Source organism: Zea mays, chromosome 8 (assembly GCF_902167145.1).
Source record: "Zea mays cultivar B73 chromosome 8, Zm-B73-REFERENCE-NAM-5.0, whole genome shotgun sequence".
Taxonomy (NCBI): domain Eukaryota; kingdom Viridiplantae; phylum Streptophyta; class Magnoliopsida; order Poales; family Poaceae; genus Zea; species Zea mays.
This window is the reverse complement of record NC_050103.1, coordinates 8,222,520-8,248,403: the sequence shown is the minus strand read 5'-3', so window position 1 is coordinate 8,248,403 and position 25,884 is coordinate 8,222,520. Positions and strand designations below refer to the sequence as shown.

Here is a 25,884-nt window from a genome sequence, read left to right as displayed (position 1 = left end):
TCATCTCCCTCACGATCAACCCTAGCAGTGGAGCGAACTCTGGCCATTTGATTATGACTTTCTTGAAATTTTTGTTGTTGACTTTTCTAATTTTCCCGAAGCTCTTCCTCTTTTGACGAAGCAGAATCAAAAGCGAAGTTTCGTCTGAGCAAGATGATTAAGCTTCGGCTATGACTAAAATTTTGGCAGCAAAACAGTGCAATAGCAATGAATGCTGTGGTAACTTCCCACCTACCCGTCTGTTTATATAGTGCCGCAGCTGGGAAGGTGAATCGTCAAGATCTCCCGCACCGAACAAACAGTCGCCCGCACTCGCTGAACGGTGGGCCACAGGGTCCGAGAAGGTGAATCGCTGGGGCGCGCGTAATTGCTGCAAGATGGGGCCACCGCGCGCGCGACGATTATTGTAATCGTTTCTCACCAACGAGCTCAGGGAAGGTGTTTTTTGGATCTTCGGCGTCCCGAAGCCTAGAAGACTTTTTCACGGATCAAGCTCGTTACAAAAAACGATCTAGCACCGCGAAGGGGCTACTGTTGGGGGTATGCTTCATAGCCGAAGATCCTAAAGAAAGAGAACATCTTCGGAAGATCTTCTCAGGAGCAAGCGCCGAAGCTATCACCTATAGAGCTTCGGCACAATGACAGATTTCAAGACGAAGGGCCGAACCGACTTAAAGATGGATTGACTTAAAAACCCATGATGTTTTGTGTCATTATTGTAGTCGATTGTAACGGATATAAATGTAATTTTACATAGGCTGCGCCCTATGTCTATAAATAGGTGAACAGTACCTCGGCACTGTTCACGTAATCTTATAATCGCTAACGCATTACGCTGGAATTATTACTTTCTGCCAAGGCGAAGGTATAAACGTACCTAAATATTATGTTTTAATATTTAGGTTCATATTATAAGATAAATGAATAATATCATTTGTTTTTCAATAGATCTTTCTCTAATGTTTAATATTTTATATTTTATCTCGGATTGTTTTATATTTGATCATGAAGGTATGACCTTCGTGGTATCCTGCTCGTAGCCTTCGTCCGAAGTTCATTAGATCCTTGGGGAGATAATGCTTCAGCGGGCGAAGGACATTATTATTTAACATTTTATGTTGCCTTGTTCTTGATTCATAGCATTTGAGAACAAGTCCCCAACAACTCGTCATTACTGTGATTTTACTTTTATTATATTTGTCAACAATTAACACGCCTTGTTTATCCTGATCTATCTAGTCCTCAATCTATGTTTACCAGAGATAGAGGGGGATATGGCCAGGATTTTTTGAAATGAAACGACCCAGAAGAGATCCAATGGTGCAGTTGGTGTGAATCCACACAATTCACTTTAACTCTGCCCTTGACAATAAAGAAATATTGTGGATCGACATATGTAAGCACTCAACTTTCCCATTTTGATCAGAGTACCAGGCAAATCAATTGTAATTATTGCATGCCAAATGAGGAAATTCTAGCGACAACCATACTATAGCAAATTTGGAATTGATCGAGCCATATAAAGGCGCCGCGATGAGTCACTCACCTAAACCCATGTCAATAGTGTGGCTCATCCAAGGACCTAGCTAGAGTGATAGAGAATGCCAAAAGCCACATTTAATATCGATCAGCAACAAAAGTTCAATGTACAGAATGCCCAACCTTAGAAAATTCTGGAGTAATTGCAAGTCTGGGATACCGTTTTGTCAAGCACAGATAATCCCTATCAACATCCACGAAGCATTCACGCACATAGTCATTTAGTAAAAGCAAAAATGTTGGGTGGGCGCGCGAGAATAGAAATGTCACCACCTGGAAATGGCATGTTCGATCTTCCTCTGTCCTTGTTTGCATTGTCCTTGATGTGCTTTGGCAGCATGACAATCTCCTTCATGTCACTGCCTCCACCAATCGCATTGAAGGCACACCATAGATCATTAAATGTGCATAGATGAATCAATAAAAAACAAATGAGAGAGCAAATCAGGAGAAAATTGAGCTCACCCCTGGGAGGACTTGCTAGATGTAACCAGCGGTGAAGACCATCCATACATAGGTAAGAAATGAAGCCAGAGGAAAGAAGCGTTATGACGGTCGGAGGAGGGGGTGTTGGGTTACTCTCCACTGCCCCTATGGTCAACCTTGCTACTGCGTACTATTGCTAGGCTTCCTATCGAACTCGTGGTCGGAGTCATCCATGTCGTCGTGCTCCCACCGCATCTTGCCAGAGTCATCCATGTCGTCCAGCTTCCAATAGTGTAATGAGGCGCCTTGTTTTCTGGGATGGAGGGAGTATATAGGTACTCATTCGACACCTTTAGAACGTCATGAATTTTGATCCATAATGAGGCGGACATCCCAGACCTAGAGAAAGAAAGCATGGGGGTGTGTAAGCTGCTATCACTGAACAATGAACATTCAGTAAACAACAAAGCATTATTCATACCACTGAACTTCACTTTACATGACATATTTGACACACTAAGAATGTCCTAGCAGTAGTTCATGATATGTGCCTCAAATTCAAATATAGTAGGAATAATGTTAGGAGAAGACATGAACCTGCATCGACGTTTTGCATCACATCCTTCAGGCCTGTTGGGGGTATGCTTCGTCGCCGAAGATCCTGTAAGAAGAAACACCTTCGGCAGATCCTCTCAAAAGCAGTGCCGAAGCTATCACCCATAAAGCTTCGGTATAGTGACATGTCCCAAGACGAAGGAGTGAACCGACTTAAAGATGAAATGACCAATCGACCCGTGATAGCTTGTATTATGATTGTAAGTATTTGTAAAGGGCATGAATGTAATTTCTCACAGGCTGCGTCCTGTGCCTATAAATAGATGAACAGTACCCCCGTACTGTTCAGGCAATCTTGTAATCACTTGCACGCGACACTTGGATTATTGCCTTCTGTCAAGACGAAGGTATAAATGTGATTAAATGTTATGTTTTAATATTTAAGTTTGTATGATGAAATATGTGAATAAGTTTAAGTGTTTTGATATATTATTCTTTCATGTTTCATATTTTATATTTTATCTTTCATTATTTCATAACTCTAATCACGAAGGTATGACCTTCGTGACTGAAAGGGAATTAGGCTTACACCTATTTCCTAAATGATTTTGGTGGTTGAATTGCCCAACACAAATAAATTGGACTAACTAGTTTGCTCTAATGTATAAGTCATACAGGTGCCAAAGGTTCACACTTAGCCAATAAAAAGACCAAGAATTGGGTTCAACAAAGAGAGCATGGGATAACCGAAGGCTGCCTTGGTCTAGCGCACCGGACTGTCCAGTGTGCCACCGGACAGTGTCCGGTGCACCAGGAGACTTCAAGCCAAACTATTCACCTTCGGGAATTCGCTCCGCTATAATTCACTGGACTGTCCGGTGTACACCGGACAGTGTCCGGTGCTCCAAGGAAGAGGAATTCTAAACTCGCCAGCTTCGGGAATTCGCTCCGCTATAATTCACCGGACATGTCCGGTGCACACCGGACTGTCCGGTGAGCCAGCGGAGCAACGGCTACTTCGTGCCAATGGTCACCTGCAGAAGCAATTAATGCGCGCCAGAGCGCGCAGAAGTCAGGCACGCGCGAAGTGGCGCACCGAAGACTCTACAGTACATGTCTGGTGTGCCACCGGACATCCAGGCGGGCCTAGCAGTCAGAGCTCCAACGGTCGGAACCCAACGACCTGGTGACGTGGCTGGTGCACCGGACAGTCCGGTGTCCGGTGCACCATGCGACAGACAGCCTCCACCAAACGGCTAGTTTGGTGGTTGGGGTTATAAATACCCCCAACCACCCCACATTCAAGTCATCCAAGTTTTCAACCTTCCAACTACTTACAAGAGCTAGGCATTCAATACAAGACACACCCAAGTGATCAAATCCTCTCCCAATTCCACAAAAGCTTTAGCGTTAAGTGAGAGTGATTTGTTGTGTTCTTTTGAGCTCTTGCGCTTGGATTGCTTTCTTCTTTCTCATTCTTTCTTGAGATCATTACTCACTTGTAACCGAGGCAAGAGACACCAATTGTGTGGTGGTCCTTGCGGGGAAGTTTTGTTCCCGGTTGATTTGAGAAGAGAAAGCTCACTCGGTCCGAGGGACCGTTTGAGAGAGGGAAGGGGTTGAAAAAGACCCAGCCTTTGTGGCCTCCTCAACGGGGAGTAGGTTTGCGAGAACCGAACCTCGGTAAAACAAATCCGCGTGTCACACTTCTTATTTACTTGCGATTTGTTTTCCACCCTCTCTCGCGGACTCGATTATATTTCTAACTCTAACCCGGCTTGTAGTTGTGATTAACTTTGTAAATTTCAGTTTCGCCCTATTCACCCCCCTCTAGGCGACTTTCAATTGGTATCGGAGCCCGGTGCTTCATTAGAGCTTAATCGCTTGAAGTGATGTCGGGAGAACACGCCAAGAAGGAGATGGAAACCGGCGACAAGCCCACTACAAGCCACGGGAAGGCTTCATCGGAAGAGTTCCGCAAAAAGGAGAAGGGGAAGGAGAAGAAAGCCTCTTCCCACAAGTCGCATCGGAGTGGCGACAAGAAAAAGAAGATGAGGAAGGTGGTCTACTACGAGACCGATACTTCATCACCTTCCACCTCCGGCTCTGATGCGCCCTCCGTAACTTCTAAGCGCCATGAGCGCAAGAAGTTTAGTAAGATCCCCTTACACTATCCTCGTACTTCTAGACATACTCCATTACTTTCCGTTCCATTAGGCAAACCGCCAACCTTTGACGGTGAAGATTATGCTAGGTGGAGTGATTTAATGAAATATCACCTAACCTCACTCCACAAAAGTATATGGAATGTTGTTGAGTTTGGAGCACAGGTACCATCCGTAGGAGATGAGGATTATGATGAGGACGAGGTGGCCCAAATCGAGCACTTCAACTCCCAAGCCACAACCATACTCCTCGCCTCTCTAAGTAGGGAGGAGTACAACAAGGTGCAAGGATTGAAGAGCGCCAAGGAAGTTTGGGACGTGCTTAAGACCGCGCACGAGGGTGATGAACTTACCAAGATCACCAAGCGGGAAACGATCGAGGGGGAGCTCGGTCGCTTCCGTCTTCGCCAAGGGGAGGAGCCTCAAGACATGTACAACCGGCTCAAAACCTTGGTGAATCAAGTGCGCAACCTCGGGAGCAAGAAATGGGATGACCACGAGGTGGTTAAGGTTATTCTAAGATCACTTATTTTCCTTAACCCTACTCAAGTACAATTAATTCGTGGTAATCCTAGATATACACTAATGACTCCCGAGGAAGTAATCGGGAATTTTGTGAGATTTGAGTTTATGATCAAGGGCTCACGGAAGATCAACGAGCTTGACGGTCCCTCCACGTCCGAAGCACAACCGGTCGCATTCAAGGCGACGGAGGAGAAGAAGGAGGAGTCTACACCAAGTAAAACACCCATCGATGCCTCCAAGCTTGACAACGAGGAAATGGCGCTTGTCATCAAAAGCTTCCGCCAAATCCTCAAGCAAAGGAGGGGGAAAGATTACAAGCCCTGCTCCAAGAAGGTTTGCTACAAGTGTGGTAAGCTCGGTCACTTTATAGCAAAATGTCCTATTTCTAGTGACAGTGACAGGGGCGACGACAAGAAGGGAAGAAGAAAGGAGAAGAAGAGGTACTACAAGAAGAAGGGCGGTGATGCCCATGTTTGTCGCGAGTGGGACTCCGACGAAAGCTCTAGCGACTCCTCCGACGACGGACGCCGCCAACATCGCCGTCACCAAGGGACTTCTCTTCCCCAACGTTGGCCACAAGTGCCTCATGGCAAAGGACGGCAAAAAGAAGAAGGTTAAATCCAAATCCTCCACTAGATATGAGTCTTCTAGCGATGATAATGCTAGTGATGAGGAAGATAATTTGCGTACTCTTTTTGCCAACTTAAACATGCAACAAAAAGAGAAATTAAATGAATTGATTAGTGCTATCCATGAGAAGGATGATCTCTTGGACTCCCAAGGGGACTTCCTTATTAAAGAAAACAAGAAGCATGTTAAAGTTAAAAATGCTTACGCTCTAGAAGTAGAAAAATGTGAAAAACTATCTAGTGAGCTAAGCACTTGCCATGAGACTATAGACAACCTTAGAAATGAAAATGCTAATTTGCTAGCTAAGGTTGATTCAAATGATTGTAATGTTTCAATTTCCAATCTTAGAGATGATAATGTTGATTTGCTCACTAAGATTGAAGAATTGAACAAATCTCTTGCTAGCCTTAGGAATGAAAATGAAAAATTGCTTGCTAAGGCTAAAGAATTAGATGTTTGCAATGCTTTCATTTCCGACCTTAGAAATAAAAATGATATATTGCATGCTAAGGTTGTAGAATTAAAATCTTGCAAACCCTCTACATCTACGGTTGAACACACTTCTATTTGCACTAGATGTAGAGATGTTGATATTGATGCTATTCATGATCATATGATATTAATTAAGCAACAAAATGATCATATAGCAAAATTAGATGCTAAAATTGCCGAGCATGAACTTGAAAATGAAAAATTTAAATTTGCTCGTAGTATGCTTTATAGTGGGAGACGCCCTGGCATCAAGGATGGCATTGGCTTCCAAAAGGGGGACAATGTCAAACTTAATGCCCCTCCTAAGAAATTGTCTAATTTTGTTAAGGGCAAGGCTCCCATGCCTTAGGATAACGAGGGTTACATTTTGTACCTTGCCGGTTATCTTGAGAGCAAAATTAGGAGAATTCATTCTAGGAAGTCTCACTCTGGCCCTAACCATGCTTTCATGTATAAGGGTGAGACATCTAGCTCTAGGCAACCAACCCATGCTAAGTTGCCTAAGAGGAAAACTCCTAGTGCATCAAATGATCATGACATTTCATTTAAAACTTTTGATGCATCTTATGTTTTAACTAACAAATCCGGCAAGGTAGTTGCCAAGTATGTCGGGGGCAAGCACAAGGGGTCAAAGACTTGTGTTTGGGTACCCAAAGTTCTTGTGTCTAATGCCAAAGGACCCAAAACCATTTGGGTACCTAAAGTCAAGAACTAAACTTGTTTTGTAGGTTTATGCATCCGGAGGCTCAAGTTGGATTATCGAAAGCGGGTGCGCAAACCACATGACAGGGGAGAAGAAGATGTTCTCCTCCTATGAGAAAAAACAAGATCCCCAACGAGCTATCACATTCGGGGATGGAAATCAAGGTTTGGTCAAAGGATTGGGTAAAATTGCTATATCACCTGACCATTCTATTTCCAATATTTTTCTTGTAGATTCATTAGATTACAATTTGCTTTCCGTTTCTCAATTATGCAAAATGGGCTACAACTGTCTATTCACTGATGTAGGTGTCACTGTCTTTAGAAGAAGTGATGATTCAATAGCATTTAAGGGAGTGTTAGAGGGTCAGCTATACTTGGTAGATTTTGATAGAGCTGAACTCGACACTTGCTTAATTGCTAAGACTAACATGGGTTGGCTCTGGCACCGCCGACTAGCCCATGTTGGGATGAAGAATCTTCATAAGCTTCTAAAGGGAGAGCACATTTTAGGATTAACAAATGTTCATTTTGAGAAAGACAGGATTTGCAGCGCATGCCAAGCAGGGAAGCAAGTTGGTGCTCATCATCCACACAAGAACATCATGACGACTGACAGACCACTGAAGCTCCTACACATGGACCTATTCAACCCGATAGCTTACATAAGCATCGGCGGGAGTAAGTTCTGTCTAGTTATTGTGGATGATTATTCTCGCTTCACTTGGGTGTTCTTTTTGCAGGAAAAATCTCACACCCAAGAGACCCTAAAGGGATTCTTGAGACGGGCTCAAAATGAGTTCGGCTTGAGGATCAAGAAAATTAGAAGCGATAACGGGACGGAGTTCAAAAACTCACAAATAGAAGGCTTCCTTGAGGAGGAGGGCATCAAGCATGAGTTCTCCTCTCCCTACACTCCACAACAAAATGGTGTAGTGGAGAGGAAGAATAGAACTCTATTGGACACGGCAAGAACCATGCTTGATGAGTACAAGACTTCGGATCGGTTTTGGGCCGAGGCAGTCAACACCGCCTGCTACGCCATCAACCGGTTGTATCTACACCGAATCCTCAAAAAGACATCATATGAACTCCTAACCGGTAAAAAGCCCAATATTTCATATTTTAGAGTCTTTGGTAGCAAATGCTTTATACTTGTTAAAAGAGGAAGAAAATCTAAATTTGCTCCTAAGACTGTAGAAGGCTTTTTACTAGGATATGATTCGAACACAAGGGCCTATAGAGTCTTTAACAAGTCCTCTGGACAAGTTGAAGTTTCTTGTGATGTTGTGTTTGATGAGACTAACGGCTCTCAAGTAGAGCAAGTTGATCTTGATGAGATAGGTGATGAAGAGGCTCCGTGCATCGCGCTAAGGAACATGTCCATTGGGGATGTGTGTCCTAGGGAATCCAAAGAGCCTCCAAATGAACAAGATCAACCATCCTCCTCCACTCAAGCATCTCCACCAACTCAAAATGAGGATAAGGCTCAAGTTGATGAAGGAGAAGATCAAGCAAATGAGCCACCTCAAGATGACGACAATGATCAAGGGGGAGATGCAAATTATCAAGACAAGGAGGATGAAGAGCCAAGGCCGCCACACCCAAGAGTCCACCAAGCAATCCAACGAGATCACCCCGTCGACACTATCCTCGGCGACATTCATAAGGGGGTAACCACTAGATCTCGTGTTGCACATTTTTGTGAGCATTACTCTTTTGTTTCCTCTATTGAGCCACACAGGATAGAGGAAGCACTTCAAGATTCGGATTGGGTGGTGGCGATGCAAGAGGAGCTCAACAACTTCACAAGGAATGAGGTATGGCATTTAGTTCCACGTCCTAATCAAAATGTTGTAGGAACCAAGTGGGTCTTCCGCAACAAGCAAGACGAGCATGGTGTGGTGACAAGGAACAAAGTCCGACTTGTGGCCAAAGGATACTCCCAAGTCGAAGGTTTGGATTTCGATGGAACCTATGCACCCGTAGCTAGGCTTGAGTCAATTCGTATATTATTGGCCTATGCTACTTACCATGGCTTCAAGCTTTACCAAATGGACGTGAAGAGTGCCTTCCTCAATGGACCAATCAAGGAAGAGGTCTATGTTGAGCAACCTCCTGGCTTTGAAGATACTGAGTACCCTAACCATGTATATAAACTCTCTAAGGCGCTTTATGGGCTCAAGCAAGCCCCAAGAGCATGGTATGTGTTGGGGCGACGGCAAAGACGCCACCCTTCGCTCCAGGCCTTCAGCGTCTCCGCCATCTAGCGACGTCTTCGGCACCAGGTGACTCTGTCGAACTGGTCCCTCGGAGGGCAAATGTTGGGGCGAAGGCAAAGACGCCACCCTTCGCTCCAGGCCTTCGCTGCAGCCGCTGGTCCGACGGAGGCAAAGCGGGCAGGGACACCCTTCGCAGGTCTCGACACCTTGACGAAGACCTGCGGCGACGTCCTCACACGGCGCGGCCTCATTCAGCCCCAAGGCCCGCGTGTGATCTGGCCCATTGTAACGGGCCCCGCGTGGCCGCCTCTGTATTACGGGCCTGACTTGTAAAGGCATACTTGTAATTACAGCTTGTAACCCTGCTTTATGGGAATATTCCGGGGATAAACTAGGCGTCTGAGGGCACATGCGTCCTTGAGACAAGACGCTGGGCGCTCAGACACCTATAAATACCCCCGCACAGTGCCCGTGAGGGGCTAGATCAACAGAGCTATTGCCCCCGTGCACGTAACCCTGTTGTCGCCATTGTTCACCCCCGTTGGCCCACTTGCAGCAGAGAGCAAGTTCCAACATTTGGCGCCCACCGTTCGTGCTACGACAAAACCACCCGCGATGGCACCCAAGAGAGCTAACCCCAAGGCTGACGAGGCTGCGAAGGCAGCACTGCTGGCCGCAAGAAAGGGCAAGGCCCTCGTCCTCACGCAATCCACCCACCAAGAGCCCACTGAAGACAATGTTCCCCACACCGGCGAAGACGACACCTTCCGCACCTGCGGAACCGAAGGACAGTCACAGCCGCCCCCAGGCTTCGCCCCACTGGAGGGCGCGGACCTCACCGAGGACGGCGAGGTCCTCGGCGTCTCAACAGAAGAACAGCTGCAGCTGCGCGCCCTGCGCCTCAGGAACCGCAATCTCCAAAGGCAGAAAGAGATACTGGAGGCCAAGCGCCAGCGTGTGTCCGCGCTAGCCAAAGTGCGGCAAATGATACGCGACGAGGAGCAGAAAGCCCAAGACCTCGAGCGCGAGATCGCGCTGATGCAGCGCGAAGGCCACCTCGGTTTGCAGCAAGAACCACCCCTCCAGCAACGCGCTCAGCCGGAGGACATGCGCGAAGGCTACCTCGGCCGACAGCACGGCCAACCCCCGCAGCACCGGGCGCAGCCGGAGAACCCGCGTTTCCCCCAGCATGACTACGCCCCCCAGCACGGCGCGCCATTCCAAGGGATCAACTACCTCGACGAGCGAAGTCCCCTGGCGCCACACCTGCAAGTGACGCCTTGGCCAGCCAACTTTCGAGCGGGGGCATACCCCAAGTACAACGGCAGCACCGATCCGGCGCAATACATCATGAGTTACCAAGTCGCCGTTGCATCAGCCGGAGGGGACGAGGCCACAATGGCAAAGTCTTTCATCATCGCCCTAGAGGGCCCAGCACTCACCTGGTTCACCAGATTGCCCCCGCTGTCCATTGATTCGTGGCGAAGTCTCAGGGACAAGTTCCTCCTCAACTTCCAAGGGTACCGTCCAGACACCGACGCTTTGGCCGAGCTCTCGCTTTGCAAACAGCTGGAAAAGGAGACTCTGCGGGAGTATTACCGCAAGTTCTTAACACTCAAGTCACAGCTGCCCTCTGTCGACGATCAGATCGCTATCCACTACGCCATCAATGGCCTTCGGGCCGGCGTCCTCTACAGCCATTGTATCAGGGATCCACCCAAGAGCTTGCAGGAGCTATATCAGCTCTTCGAAAAATATGCCAAATCCGAAGAGCTCCACCAGCGCAAGGTCGAGTCGCAACGGAAACCCAACAGTCAGACTCCGCAGTCCAGCCGCACGTGGACAAGGACTTCGCAGCCAGACTCCAGTCGAGACAGCCGCAGTCAGCAGCAAGTCCACAACATCGTCAACCAACAGCCTGCTGCCGACCCCCCTCGCCGCCAGGAATATCCCCCACAAGGCCGCGGAAATGGAACGCGCGGCAGGGGTCGAGGGCGGGCGCAGCAGCCACCGCGCCGGTTCTATTGCCTTTTCCACGGCGAAGACTGCGCCCACCAGACCAAAGACTGCCCCGAGACGAAGGCCACCAGAGATAGAATGGCGAGGGCGCAGCCGGCCGACAATCCCAGAATTGTCGCGCATAACTACCAGCCACCCCCTCCACCATACGTCCACGCCCCCGCTCCGCATCCACCGCACCACGCTTACCAACATCATCAGGAAGTACAAATCGTACCTCCTCCACCCCCACCACCACACCAACAACACCAAAACATTCCCCATCCCCCAAAGCAAGAAGACTTCGCCGATCAACCTTATCGCGGAGTCATTCACATGATAACAGGGGGGTCAAGCACCGACTTCGACACCAAGCGGCAGAAGCGGGACCACTACCGCAGCATCAACCATGTCGCCGTCACTGGCCCAGTCGTGCAGACGAAGTGGTCCCATATACCGCTAACCTTCGACGCGCGAGACGTCGACCTGCGCAGCGCCCCCCACATCGACGCAATGGTCATCAACTGCAGCGTGGCAGGCTGGGACTTACACAAAGTCCTCGTCGACAACGGCAGTCAGGCGGACATCATCTTCCTCCACGCCTTCGACCGCATGGGCATAAGCCACAGCTTGCTGAAGCCTTCGGACAACCCGTTGTATGGTTTCGGCGGCAAGGGCACCTTTCCAGTTGGCAAGATAGAGTTGCCCCTCTCCTTCGGTGTAGCACCCAATGCCCGAAGTGAGCAAATAACCTTCGACATTGTCGACATGGTATATCCATACAACGCCATCATGGGCCGAGGCTCCATCAACAAATTCGAAGCCGCCATCCACGGGTTGTACCTATGTATGAAGATACCAGGCCCGCTGGGCGCCATCACAATCTACGGCAACCAGCAGACGGCGCGCAACATAGAGCGGGACTTCGTGCCCGGTCAGAGAAATGTACACTGTCTCACGACCCAGAGCGAAGTCCCTGCGCCGGCTAGCCCAACCAACAAGCAGCACGACAAGGCACAGTTGCAGTGCCAAGACGGGACCAAGACTGTCCCCCTCGATCAGGCCACGCCCAAACAGACTGTAACTATCAGCGAAGACCTCACGTCACTTGAAGAAGAGAAACTTCTCTGCTGCCTGGCCAAGAATAAAGATGTCTTCGCCTGGTCTGCCCTCGATCTGGTCGGAGTCAGCCGAGCCATAATCGAACACAGCCTGGGGATCGACCCTTCGGTGCGACCCAAAAAGCAGAAACTTCGCAAGATGTCAGATGAAAAGACAGAAGCCGCCAAGGCGGAGGTGCATCGCCTCCTGGAGGCTAAATTCATCGAGCCGGTGGCTTACCCCACGTGGCTCTCCAATGTTGTGATGGTGCAGAAGAAAAGCGGAAAATGGCGCATGTGCATAGACTTCACCAGTCTCAACAAGTCCTGCCCAAAGGACAATTTCCCGTTGCCACGGATCGACAAAATAGTCGATAGCGCGGCCGCATGCGAGGTCATGTCCCTCCTCGACTGCTTCTCCGGCTATCACCAGATATACATGAAGGAGGAAGACAAGGCCAGCACCAGCTTTATAACACCCTTCGGCACTTATTGCTTTGTCAGAATGCCGGAGGGTCTCAAGAATGCCGGGTCCACCTTCTCCAGACTCACCAAAACGGTGCTCGAAGGGCAGGTCGGCAGAAACGTATTCACATATGTGGACGACATCGTCGTCGCCAGCAAAAATAAGGAGGACCACCTCGCCGACCTGGCGGAAACATTCGCGAGCATGCGAGATGCACGACTCCGCCTAAACCCGGAAAAGTGCGTTTTCGGTGTCCGCCAGGGCAAGATATTGGGCTACCTGGTGTCCCGCCGAGGCATCGAGGCCAACCCAACCAAGATCCAGGCCATCGTCGACATGTCGCCTCCGCAGTCCGCCAGGGACGTCCAGCGCCTGACAGGCAGGATGGCCGCCCTCAATAGATTCATCTCCAGGTCCGCCGAGCGAAGTCTACCCTTCCTCAAAACCCTCCGCGGCGCGAAGGACTTCGCTTGGGGACCGGAGCAAGCAGCGGCCTTCGCCTCATTAAAACAGTACCTGGCGGAGCTGGCCATCCTCACAAGCCCAGACTCCTCGCTCCCCTTATTGCTCTATGTCGCGGCTTCGCCGCACGCGGTCAGCGCGGCACTAGTGCAGGAGCAGACAGTCGAAGGCACAGTCAGACAGTGCCCTGTTTATTATGTCTCCGAAGTCCTGACACCATCCAAATGCAACATGACAGAGCTGGAGAAGATTGCTTACGCAGTTGTTATGTCCTCACGCAAGCTGCGCCATTATTTTGAAGCATTCAAGGTCCGAGTCACCTCGGACAGGGGACTCGGCGAACTATTCAGGAACCCGGAGGCATCAGTGAGAATCGCCAAGTGGGCAGCCGAGCTCTCCGGCTACCATATCAGCTTCGAGCCCAGGACAGCCATCAAATCGCAAGTCCTGGCAGACTTCGTCGTCGACTGGACTGGGCCAGTAACACAGCCGGACCCATCCACAGAAAAGGTCTGGACTATCCATTGCGACGGTGCATGGTGTCATGCGGGGGCAGGCGTCGCGGCATTCATCACCTCACCAGCCGGAGTCAAACACAGATACGCAGCACGCCTCAGCTTCGCTCTGGAATCCGACAAATGTACAAACAACATAGCAGAGTATGAAGCAGTCATCCTCGGCCTCCGCAAGCTAAGGGCCCTCGGAGTCACCACATGTATCATCAAAACAGACTCCAAGATAGTCGCCGGTCAGGTCGAAAAAGACTATGCAGCAAAAGACCCCGCGCTCATGCAATACCTCGCGGCTATCCGAAGTCTCGAGAGGCAGTTCAAGGGATTCACCCTACAGCATGTGGACAGGGCCAAGAATGAGGAGGCTGATGCATTAGCCAAGGCCGCCGCCAGGGGCGAGCCCCTGCCCTCCGACGTATTCTTTCACACCATCGGCACGCCAGCCGTCCGGAGCCCCGAAGGGCTCCAAATAACAAACGATAGCGAGGGCCACCGTATAGTCCACCTAATCATGACCGAAGACTGGCGGGCCCCAATAACCCTGTTTTTACAGGGATACTATCACCCAACCGACGTCAGTGAGGCGAAGCGCCTCGAACATCGGAGCCGGGACTTCGCACTAATCGAGGGCCAATTATACAAGAAGGGGGTCAGTCAGCCAATGCTTAAATGCGTCACCGAGACCGAAGGCATCCAAATCTTGCGCGAGGTCCACAGTGGAACTTGCGGCTCGCACGCGGGGCCAAGGGCCCTGGCTGCTAAGGTGATCCGACAAGGGTTTTACTGGCCTGCAATGATCTGCGCCGCAAATCGAGTCACAAGGTCCTGCGAAGCTTGCCAGAAGTTCTCTCCTCGGTCAGGCAACCCCTCGCAATACACAAAGCTGATCGCCCATACATGGCCTCTTCAGCGCTGGGGCCTGGACATTGTCGGGCCCTTGCCCACCGCTCAGGGGAACCTCAAGTTCGCCTTCGTAGCCGTCGAATACTTCACCAAGTGGATCGAAGCGAGGGCTGTGTCCACAATCACATCAAAGACTGCCCAAAAATTCTTTTGGCAGAACATTGTTTGCCGCTTCGGAGTACCGTCCGAGCTAACAGTTGACAACGGCAAGCAGTTTGACAATCAAGATTTCAAGGATTTCTGTTTTTCCATCGGCACCAAGCTTGCCTTCGCTTCAGTCTATCATCCGCAGTCCAACGGAGTTGTGGAGCGTGCCAATGGGAAAATCTTCACAGCCATCAAGAAGATGCTCCTCGACGAGAAAAAAGGCAGATGGACCGACTTGTTACCGGAGGCAGTCTGGGCGCTAAACACAACCGAATGCAGGGCGACCGGGTTCACTCCTTTCCGCCTTCTATACGGATCAGAGGCAATGACTCCGCAAGAAATAAAACATGGGTCTCCGCGCACAGCTCCGTCAGCCACCCCTGACGTCGATGAGCCAACCTCCAAAGATCTCATTGACGGAGACCGGGTCTTCGCCCTGCAGGCCTTGAACAAATACCAAGCCCAGACCAAAGCATGGCGCGACCGCGCAGTCATCCCAAAGGAGTTCAGCGCGGGGGACCTCGTACTCATCCGAACAGCTCGGACGGAGTCCAAGGGCAAGCTGGAGCCCAAGTGGGAGGGCCCCTTCATAGTCAAGACAAGAGCTTCCCCCAGCGCTTACAGACTCGCAACGCCAGATGGCGAGGACCTGGAGCACTCCTGGAACATTGACAACCTTCGTAAATTTTTTGTTTAATTCCTAGGGCTGAGTTCGCCCTTGTAATTCACCGCAAACAATCTTGTACCGGCCCGCACTCTTTTCCTCCCGGGGGGTGAGGTTTTTAACGAGGCGGAGCCATGTAATATATGTGAGAAAAATCCCCCGCAAAAGCATGTGTCGAAAAAAGACCGCGACAACGGTCTTCGGCATTCGACCAACTCGAAGTCACCGCGAGGCTAAGCGCTAGCCACCCTCGCGTGCGACCAATCCGCGCAGAAGTCGCCTAAGGGTGCAGCCGGATTTAGCACAACAAGTGCGCAAAAATCAAAGTCTATCGCGAAGACTATCCGCGCAGAAGTCGCCTAAGGGTGCAGCCGGATTTAGCACAACAAGTGCGCAAAAATCAAAGTCTATCGCGAAGGCTATCCGCGCAGAAGTCGCCTAAGGGTGCAGCCGGATTTAGCACAACAAGTGCGCAAAAATCAAAGTCTATCGCGAAGACTATCCGCGCAGAAGTCGCCTAAGGGTGCAGCCGGATTTAGCACAACAAGTGCGCAAAAATCAAAGTCTATCGCGAAGGCTATCCGCGCAGAAGTCGCCTAAGGGTGCAGCCGGATTTAGCACAACAAGTGCGCAAAAATCAAAGTCTATCGCGAAGACTATCCGCGCAGAAGTCGCCTAAGGGTGCAGCCGGATTTAGCACAACAAGTGCGCAAAAATCAAAGTCTATCGCGAAGACTATCCGCGCAGAAGTCGCCTAAGGGTGCAGCCGGATTTAGCACAACAAGTGCGCAAAAATCAAAGTCTATCGCGAAGGCTATCCGCGCAGAAGTCGCTTAAGGGTGCAGCCGGACTTAGCACAACAAGTGCGCAAAAATCAAAGTCTATCGCGAAGACTATCCGCGCAGAAGTCGCCTAAGGGTGCAGCCGGACTTAGCACAACAAGTGCGCAAGAATCGAAGTCTATCGCGAAGACTAACCGCGCAGAAGTCGCCCAAGGGTGCAGCCGGACTTAGCTCCACAAGTGCGCAAAAATCAAAGTCTATCGCGAAGGCTTTTCACGCAGAAGTCGCCTAAAAGGCGCAGCCGGAGCCTACCGCAAAAACCGCCCAAGGGCGCAGCCGACCCAGTATGGCAAAAGCAGAAGCGACAGCAAGACCAATTATAATCACACTGGCACAGCACAATCAATCACACCAGTCAAAGTACACAGCGCCCTCGCAGGCACAAGCACGCGAGGGCACACCACTCCATTTTACAAACCCTTGCACATACACAAGCGAGGGCACTATGCCCTACATCGGCTCAACTTTAGGAATAATCCCCATCTCTCTATAATTAAATAACATTATCCTAAGCTCCTCACCAGCAAAAAGGCTTCGCAGCTCCCCTTCCCCCACACCCGAGACGGCCGGCAAAGACAGCAGCCCCTGCCGACCAACCCTACTAACGCGAAGACGAGCCCCTTCCTCCGCACTAATCCTACGCTTCGCAACCGCCCTTCGTCGTCGGTGCCCGGTGCTAGGACCGGGCACGCCTGGCGCGTCCACAGCATGTAGCGCAGCCTCCGCCGCAGCCTCGTCCAGGGCCGCAAAATAGTCCAAGTCCTCCTCGGACGACTCCTCGGTCCATTCAGCCGAGCTCCCAGAGTCAGTAAAATCAAAAAACTCAGAAACAGACCCACCACATTCATTTCCACCTTCCGCGGTCGAAGCCGCCAAAAAACCAGTAGTAGCGGTTGCGTGCGCAGGCCCAAAATCTTGAACCTGCGCAGCAACCAAAATTCAGTACATCATCCAAAAATCCCTCAACCCTAAACACCACCTACGCCACCTGCGAAGGCCCTGCCGCTGCGGGAGCCTCCGCCGCCGCCTCCGCCGTTGTCTCCGCTGGATCTTCAACGCCCGGCACAGCGGCTGCGGGGGCATCAGACGCGCCTTCGGCCACCCTTGGGAGTAGGCCTTCGCCGGCCGCAGCAGGTACAAGGACGCCTGGTGCATCTTCCGCGGTCACCGGGGCGACTCCAGTGGCGGCCTCCGCAGGGGTGGTCTCCGGCTCAGGCGGCGCGCTGTTCAGCGCCCCAAAATCGTCCACCCGCTCGCCGCGCTCCGCCTAAGGCAAAACGTACAAAAAAAATTCAGCAAACACACGCACAAACCGCACCCAGCAAGCACCGAGCAAACGACAACGTTACCTGAGCCCTTGCAGCCTCGGCCCGCGCCCGGACCACCTCTCGACCGTATGAACCCCACATCCGGTCAAAGAGGGCCCCGCCGGACTCCTTCACCACGGGGTCTTCGACCTCAAAGATATCTCGCCCAAAATCTTCATCCACCTGGTCGAGGGCCTCAAAGTGCCGGCAGCCTTCGCGAGAGAGCGCGTTCATCGCTGCCTCGCAGGTGACCAGGGAGGTGAACGACATCAACCCCGCCAAGACAGTGGGGAGCTCCTGCAGTTCCTCCTGCACCCACTCCAGACAGCGAAGTCCGGCCTCTCGCTCCGGCACCTCGAAGTCGCTCGTCCGCACACCCAGCTCGCGATATGAAGTCATGAGCTGCGTGCGCGTCCGTTCGGCCTCCGCTCGCGCCGCGGCCTCGGCCCCCTCCGCGCGGCTCTCGAAGGCAGCAAGCCGCCGCTGCAGCTCCCCGGCGAGCTCCTTGGCGACATTGCCCTCCGCCCGCGCCAGCCTGGCCTCCGCCTGCGCAGACTGCTCCTTGGCGATGGCTTCGTTGGCCTCCCTTCTCTCCTCCATCAGCTGGCGCCGGAGGTCTGCCTTCTCCTTCTCAAGGGCGGCCACCTTCTCCGCCAGCTTGCGGCACTTGCTGTCGGAGGCCGACTTCTCACGGACAGCGTCCGCGTGTTGCGTCCGAAGTCTCTCGACCTCGGCAGACAACGTCGCCGTAAGGGCCCCCGACGCAGTACGGCTGGTGAAGTCAGCCACCTGCAGAACACACATAAGGCCCGTGTTAAAAAAAAAAAAAAAAAAAAAAAAAAAAAAAAGAGAGAAGCTCGGCAGACCTGACTCAGCGCCTCCATTGCTTCTTTCAGCCGGCGGGTCGCCGCGTCCGCCTCGTCTCTGACCAACGCGAGGGCAGTCACCTCGCCTCCAGCGCCAAGGATCTCTACCCCCGCCTTCGGCGCTGGCACAGCCGTCGCGACCGCCGCGCCAGGCACAACTAGAGCGAGCGGGCCCTCGTCCAACCCTGCAACGCATCAACAGATTTAAAAAAAAAAAAAAAAAAAAAAAAAAAAAAGTGTATACATACAGACTCACCCCCAAGATAATCCTCCACATCAATCTCAGTGCCGAAGTCGGCAACGCGTTTGCCGGGCGGCGGTAGCGATCGGGCCGCCTTCGCAGCCTCCGCCACTCCGCTGGCGGACGGCACCACCTTCGACAGCTTGGGGCCTCCGGCGCCCACCGTCGCCTCCGGCGCCTTGCCAGGCGCGGAGGCACCCGCCTTCGCCGGCAATGGCGGCTTGCCTCCGCCGGAGGCCTCAGCCTTCGATGCTCCCCGCTGCCTTTTCGGCCGGGCTTCATGAACCCTCACAGTCGCTTGACGTTTCCGCGCCGCCGCTTGGCGATCCTTGTCCATCACTGCCCACACAACATGACCGATATTTCGCCCATAAGGAAAAACTTTCCACCGACGAGCCATACGAGATGTAAAACAGTCCTCTTCATCCCAGGGGATAGGAATGTTTTTAGGCCAGCAACCCCCGGTAACCCTCAGCATCCGAGCCGAAGACTCCCGGAGCTCGGGCGAAGACATCCTCTCCCCCGGGGCCGCACACGTCCTCATTAACTCTCCAGCGAAACTATCAGACACCCCAAGCCCTCCCATCGCAGTACCTAATTTTCTCTTTTTCGAAGAGGTGGCGGCCGCCAGCGCAGGGTCGCCTCCGGCCTCCACCGCCGGTTTCTTCCCGCGGCGGTCTGCTTCGTCCTGACCAGGGTAGCCGTCGTACGGCAGTTGATTTAATTCAAAGACCCTGTTCAAGCGATCGTTTGACCCACGGATATCGAAACTGCGCTGGCCTTCCGTCTTCGGCACGTAGCGCCCCACGAGTCGCACCGCCAAGTCTTCTGCATCGCGCACGAAGGCGGCCGGGTCACGGTTCCGCAAACTCAGTGCGAAGGCAGGACTTCGCACCTCCCTTCCTCCGTGAAAGGGCATCTGGCGAGGGCATACTTCGCCCAGCGCCCAGCCGTGCGCCAAGGGCCAGACCCCGTACGCCGCAAACTCTTCAACCAAATCACGCCCGCTGCTCTGTCCGGCGGCGTACCGTAGGGCCTCTTCGTCTGTATCCTCTTCTGCCACTTCGAAAGGCGGATACGCAGAGTAATAGTGAGAGCACATTAAGGACACGGGGAGCCCTTGATGGCCTTCGACAGTCGCCTCAGAAACATAAAACCAAAACTCATTCCAACTGCCCCACTTGTTGCGGGCGCACGGGACCAACTCCACTACTGGCATCGTGGTCTTGCCAGTCTTCGGCGTGAAAGTGCACGACCCGAACTGCGCAACTCCGCCCTCAACCACCCTTTTCTGCCAATGCAAGCAATAATTCTTCGCGAAAACTTCCACCGACGGCTGCCCGCCGTACGAAGTCGTCGCCCAGACATACTTCGCCAGCGCCACTATGGCGTTCGGCGTAAGCTGATGTATTTGAACACTGAATCTGCGCAGGACTTCGCTGACAAACCGGTGCGCAGGCAGGCGGAGTCCGGCGGCGAAGAACGCCTCGAAAACAACCAACTCGCCCTCCGGCTCGGGGACTTCCTCCGTCCCCGGGGCCCGAGCGACTCCGTCGCCAAAGTAGCCCAACCGCTGCATATCTTCAATACGGCCTGACGTCATCCGTGACACACCGAATTCAACAGAGTCGCCGGCGCGCAACTCCTCCACCATCGCGTCACTCAACGTCTCCTCAGACGAGGCGGCGGCCGGCGGCGTGGCGGTGGCGGAAGAAGAAGAGGATGGCATGGCTACGTACCGTCGGCGGCGGCGGGCGGTTTGCTTCACTCGAGCCAGAACGACGGCGAGCAAAGGGAGCAGCGGAGGAAAAGGAGCAGCAAGGCGGCGGGCGGCTAGGGTTTTACGGAGCGAGGAAAGCAGAATTCAAACAGCGCCGCCCCCGCCCCCCTTTTATAGGCAGGGCGCGGCTCCTCGGGAAACCCACAACCCGACAGGCCGCGACGCTTCGGGAAACCCGCAATCCAACAGTACGCCGTCCATCAACGGTCACATCAAAAACCCCCGCGGAACCACTTCGAGCGAGGGCAGCGTCTCCGCCATCTAGCGACGTCTTCGGCACCAGGTGACTTTGTCGAACTGGTCCCTCGGAGGGCAAATGTTGGGGCGACGGCAAAGACGCCACCCTTCGCTCCAGGCCTTCAGCGTCTCCGCCATCTAGCGACGTCTTCGGCACCAGGTGACTCTGTCGAACTGGTCCCTCGGAGGGCAAATGTTGGGGCGAAGGCAAAGACGCCACCCTTCGCTCCAGGCCTTCGCTGCAGCCGCTGGTCCGACGGAGGCAAAGCGGGCAGGGACACCCTTCGCAGGTCTCGACACCTTGACGAAGACCTGCGGCGACGTCCTCACACGGCGCGGCCTCATTCAGCCCCAAGGCCCGCGTGTGATCTGGCCCATTGTAACGGGCCCCGCGTGGCCGCCTCTGTATTACGGGCCTGACTTGTAAAGGCATACTTGTAATTACAGCTTGTAACCCTGCTTTATGGGAATATTCCGGGGATAAACTAGGCGTCTGAGGGCACATGCGTCCTTGAGACAAGACGCTGGGCGCTCAGACACCTATAAATACCCCCGCACAGTGCCCGTGAGGGGCTAGATCAACAGAGCTATTGCCCCCGTGCACGTAACCCTGTTGTCGCCATTGTTCACCCCCGTTGGCCCACTTGCAGCAGAGAGCAAGTTCCAACAGTATGAATGCCTTAGAGATTTCCTTATCACTAATGGCTTCAAAGTTGGAAAGGCCGATCCTACTTTATTCACTAAAACTCTTGAAAATGACTTGTTCGTATGCCAAATTTATGTTGATGATATTATATTTGGGTCTACTAACGAGTCTACATGTGAAGAATTTAGTAGGATCATGACACAAAAATTCGAGATGTCTATGATGGGGGAGTTGAAGTATTTCTTAGGATTTCAAGTGAAGCAACTCCAAGAAGGCACCTTCCTAAGCCAAACGAAGTATACTCAAGATATTCTAAGCAAGTTTGGGATGAAGGATGCCAAACCCATCAAGACACCCATGGGAACCAATGGGCATCTCGACCTCAACACGGAAGGTAAGTCCGTGGATCAAAAGGTATATCGGTCGATGATTGGATCTTTACTCTATTTATGTGCATCTCGACCGGATATTATGCTTTCTGTATGCATGTGTGCAAGATTCCAAGCCGACCCTAAGGAAGCTCACCTTACGGCCGTAAAACGAATCTTGAGATATTTAGTTTATACTCCTAAGTTTGGGCTTTGGTATCCTAGGGGATCCACTTTTTATTTAATTGGTTATTCGGATGCCGATTGGGCGGGGTGTCAAATTAATAGAAAGAGCACATCGGGGACTTGCCAATTCTTGGGAAGATCCTTGGTGTCTTGGGCTTCAAAGAAGCAAAATTCCGTAGCTCTTTCTACCGCCGAAGCCGAGTACATTGCCGCAGGCCATTGTTGTGCGCAACTACTTTGGATGAGGCAAACCCTTAGGGACTACGGTTACAAATTAACCAAAGTTCCTCTTCTATGTGATAATGAGAGTGCAATCCGCATGGCGGATAATCCCGTTGAGCATAGCCGCACTAAGCACATAGCCATTCGGTATCACTTTTTAAGGGATCACCAACAAAAGGGAGATATCAAAATTTCATATATTAACACTAAAGATCAATTAGCCGATATCTTTACCAAGCCTCTTGATGAACAAACCTTTAAAAAACTTAGGCATGAGCTAAATATTCTTGATTCTAGGAACTTCTTTTGTTGATTTGCACACATAGCTCATTTATATACCTTTAATCATGTCTCTTTCATGTGCTATGACTAATGTGTTTTCAAGTCTATTTCAAACCAAGTCATAGGTGTATTGAAAGGGAATTGGAGTCTTCGGCGAAGACAAAGGCTTCCACTCCGTAACTCATCCTTCGCCGTCGCTCCGAGCAACTCTCTGTCGTTGGTATAATCTTCACTCATATTATATCTTTTACCAAAGGGGGAGAGAGTAACAAAAAGGGCTCTAATGATTTCGTTTTTGGCGATTTATGCCAAAGGGGGAGAAAGCATGAGCCCAAAGCAAAAGGACCGCACCACCACCTAATTTTAAAATGATTTTCAAATGGAAATTTCAAATTGGTATCTTATTATGTTCCAAAGGGGGAGAAAGTAGTATTTCAAAATTGATATATCAAAACCCTCTTGAACACTAAGAGGAGAATTTCATTGAGGGGAGTTTTGTTTTAGTCAAAGGAAAAGCATTTGAAACAAGGGGAGAAAATTTCAAATCTCGAAAATGCTTAACAAAATCTTATTCATTTACCTTTGACTATTTGCAAAAGGACTTTGAAAAGAATTTGCAAAAACAAAACATGTGGTGCAAGCGTGGTCCAAAATGTTAAAAATGAAGAAACAATCCATGCGTATCTTATAAGTATTTATATTGGCTCAATTCCAAGTAATCTTTGCACTTACATTATGCAAACTAGTTCAATTATGCACTTCCACATTTGCTTTGGTTTGTGTTGGCATCAATCACCAAAAAGGGGGAGATTGAAAGGGAATTAGGCTTACACCTATTTCCTAAATGATTTTGGTGGTTGAATTGCCCAACACAAATAAATTGGACTAACTAGTTTGCTCTAGTGTATAAGTCATACAGGTGCCAAAGGTTCACACTTAGCCAATAAAAAGACCAAGAATTGGGTTCAACAAAGAGAGCATGGGGTAACCGAAGGCTGCCCTGGTCTAGCGCACCGGACAGTGTCCGGTGCACCAGGAGACTTCAAGCCAAACTCTTCACCTTCGGGAATTCGCTCCGCTATAATTCACCGGACTGTCCGGTGTACACCGGACAGTGTCCGGTGTACACCGGACAGTGTCCGGTGCTCCAAGGAAGAGGAATTCTGAACTCGCCAGCTTCGGGAATTTGCTCCGCTATAATTCACCGGACATGTCCGGTGCACACCGGACTGTCCGGTGAGCCAGCGGAGCAACAGCTACTTCGCGCCAACGGTCACCTATAGAAGCAATTAATGCGCGCCAGAGCGTGCAGAAGTCAGGCACGCGCGAAGTGGCGCACCGGACACTCTACAGTACATGTCTGGTGTGCCACCGGACATCCAGGCGGGCCCAGCAGCCAGAGCTCCAACGGTCGGAACCCAACGGCCTGGTGACGTGGCTGGTGTGCGACAGACAGCCTCCACCAAACGACTAGTTTGGTGGTTGGGGTTATAAATACCCCCAACCACCCCACATTCAAGTCATCCAAGTTTTCAACCTTCCAACTACTTACAAGAGCTAGGCATTCAATACAAGACACACCCAAGTGATCAAATCCTCTCCCATTTCCACAAAAGCTTTAGCGTTAAGTGAGAGTGATTTGTTGTGTTCTTTTGAGCTCTTGCGCTTGGATTGCTTTCTTCTTTCTCATTCTTTCTTGAGATCATTACTCACTTGTAACCGAGGCAAGAGACACCAATTGTGTGGTGGTCCTTGCGGGGAAGTTTTGTTCCCGGTTGATTTGAGAAGAGAAAGCTCACTCGGTCCGAGGGACCGTTTGAGAGAGGGAAGGGGTTGAAAAAGACCCGGCCTTTGTGGCCTCCTCAACGGGGAGTAGGTTTGCGAGAACCGAACCTCGGTAAAACAAATCCGCGTGTCACACTTCTTATTTACTTGCGATTTGTTTTCCACCCTCTCTCGCGGACTCGATTATATTTCTAATGCTAACCCGGCTTGTAGTTGTGATTAACTTTGTAAATTTCAGTTTCGCCCTATTCACCCCCCCTCTAGGCGACTTTCAGTGACCTTTGTTCACGACCTTCGTCCGAAGATCATTATACCCTTGGGGAGATAATGCTTCAATGGACGAAGGGCATTAACATTTAACATTTTATGTTGCCTTGTTCTTAATTCGAAGCATTTGAAAACAAGTTCCCAACAAGGCCTTCACCCAAACTCTCGTGACGCAGCAACCCACCATTTGAGAGTACAATATTTCTACAGATGCATGATTTAACCACTTGAATTCTTTCATGGTGCCAGCTCATCCCAGGCTACATGATGAAGATGGTACCATGTCTATGCATAACAGTTATTCATAAATGTTATAATCTTGAGAAAAGCCATAACGCCTTCTCTAACATAAGCTTGTGAACAAGCTAATGGAGCTAAAAACAGACCAGATCAGTAAATGACAGAGTAAAAGCCTTATCTAACATAACTGAGAGAAGAATACATGGTGGATATGCCCATATTTTAGTATGTGTGCAGGCGACTAACACAGATATGCCCCTATCTTAGGGTGCATGGTGGTAGGCAGCTTCTAGAGTTCTGAGAGGCTCCAACGTTCTGCAACGGCGCGGTGTGAATGTGCCGACAATCCTCATCGTGAGTTGAGGTGGAGCAGGGCGAGGTCAGCGAGGAGGTCGAGCCTGGCCGCCTGGGGCGAGGAGATCGCATCGTCGTCGTGGTTGAGGTCGACCCCGGCTACAACGAGCGCACGTTCAGTATGGTAGGTGACTTGTGAGCAGAACACGTTTCTTTTCGCGTTTCCCTTTCACACTTTGCCTACTCCACAAACAAATATCCATAAACATATTCAATTATCAAAAAAAAGGAAAAGCATACCTCGATAAGAAAATACCCATAATCGTGTTGTCCAACCACCTTCATCACCTTATCAGGCAAACAAAAATGTTGTCCCTCAGATCAGTAAGGAATTGGCTTCCCAGCAAAAAAGTTCCTGACACTGCAAGCCATGGTAGCGACCATAAAATTAAGACCATCACGTTAACAATAAGTATTTGTAACTAAAGAATAAGGTTTACCTTAACAGAGGCATATGTCTTCTCATAAATTTCAACACAAGGAATTGCTTATGGATGGGTGATACAGTTGAACTCTGATGGTAGGAACTTGTGTAAATGGGTGATACAATTAAACTCTGATGGTTCAGGCCTTCCAAGGTGCAACAATTAGATTAAGAGATCTCGCCATTTCAATTTTCTCATGGTGACTTGGAACCTTTGGGCTTCACAAAATTGCCACTGAAACAAACAATTATATTCATTTAAATTTGTGACAAGAAAGAGATGAACTAAAATAGACTAATTCATGTTGTCAATAAAAGAAATTCATAGG

At 50.8% G+C, this 25,884-nt stretch overlaps 2 long non-coding RNA genes across 2 annotated transcripts in view; both read right to left on the bottom strand.

Annotated features, from left to right (window-relative positions):
* LOC103634729 (uncharacterized) overlaps positions 1-25,884 on the bottom strand; it is a 38,036-nt gene extending 12,152 nt beyond the window's left edge. The window contains exon 1 of the long non-coding RNA XR_002264520.1: positions 25,572-25,884. This is a non-coding gene — a long non-coding RNA (uncharacterized lncRNA). The remainder of the gene's footprint in view (positions 1-25,571) is intronic.
* On the bottom strand, positions 1,228-2,601 carry LOC118473078 (uncharacterized). Its single transcript, XR_004851842.1, has 3 exons — positions 2,563-2,601; positions 2,005-2,364; positions 1,228-1,898 (listed from the first exon to the last, which is right to left on the bottom strand). It is a non-coding gene; the product is annotated as an uncharacterized lncRNA (long non-coding RNA).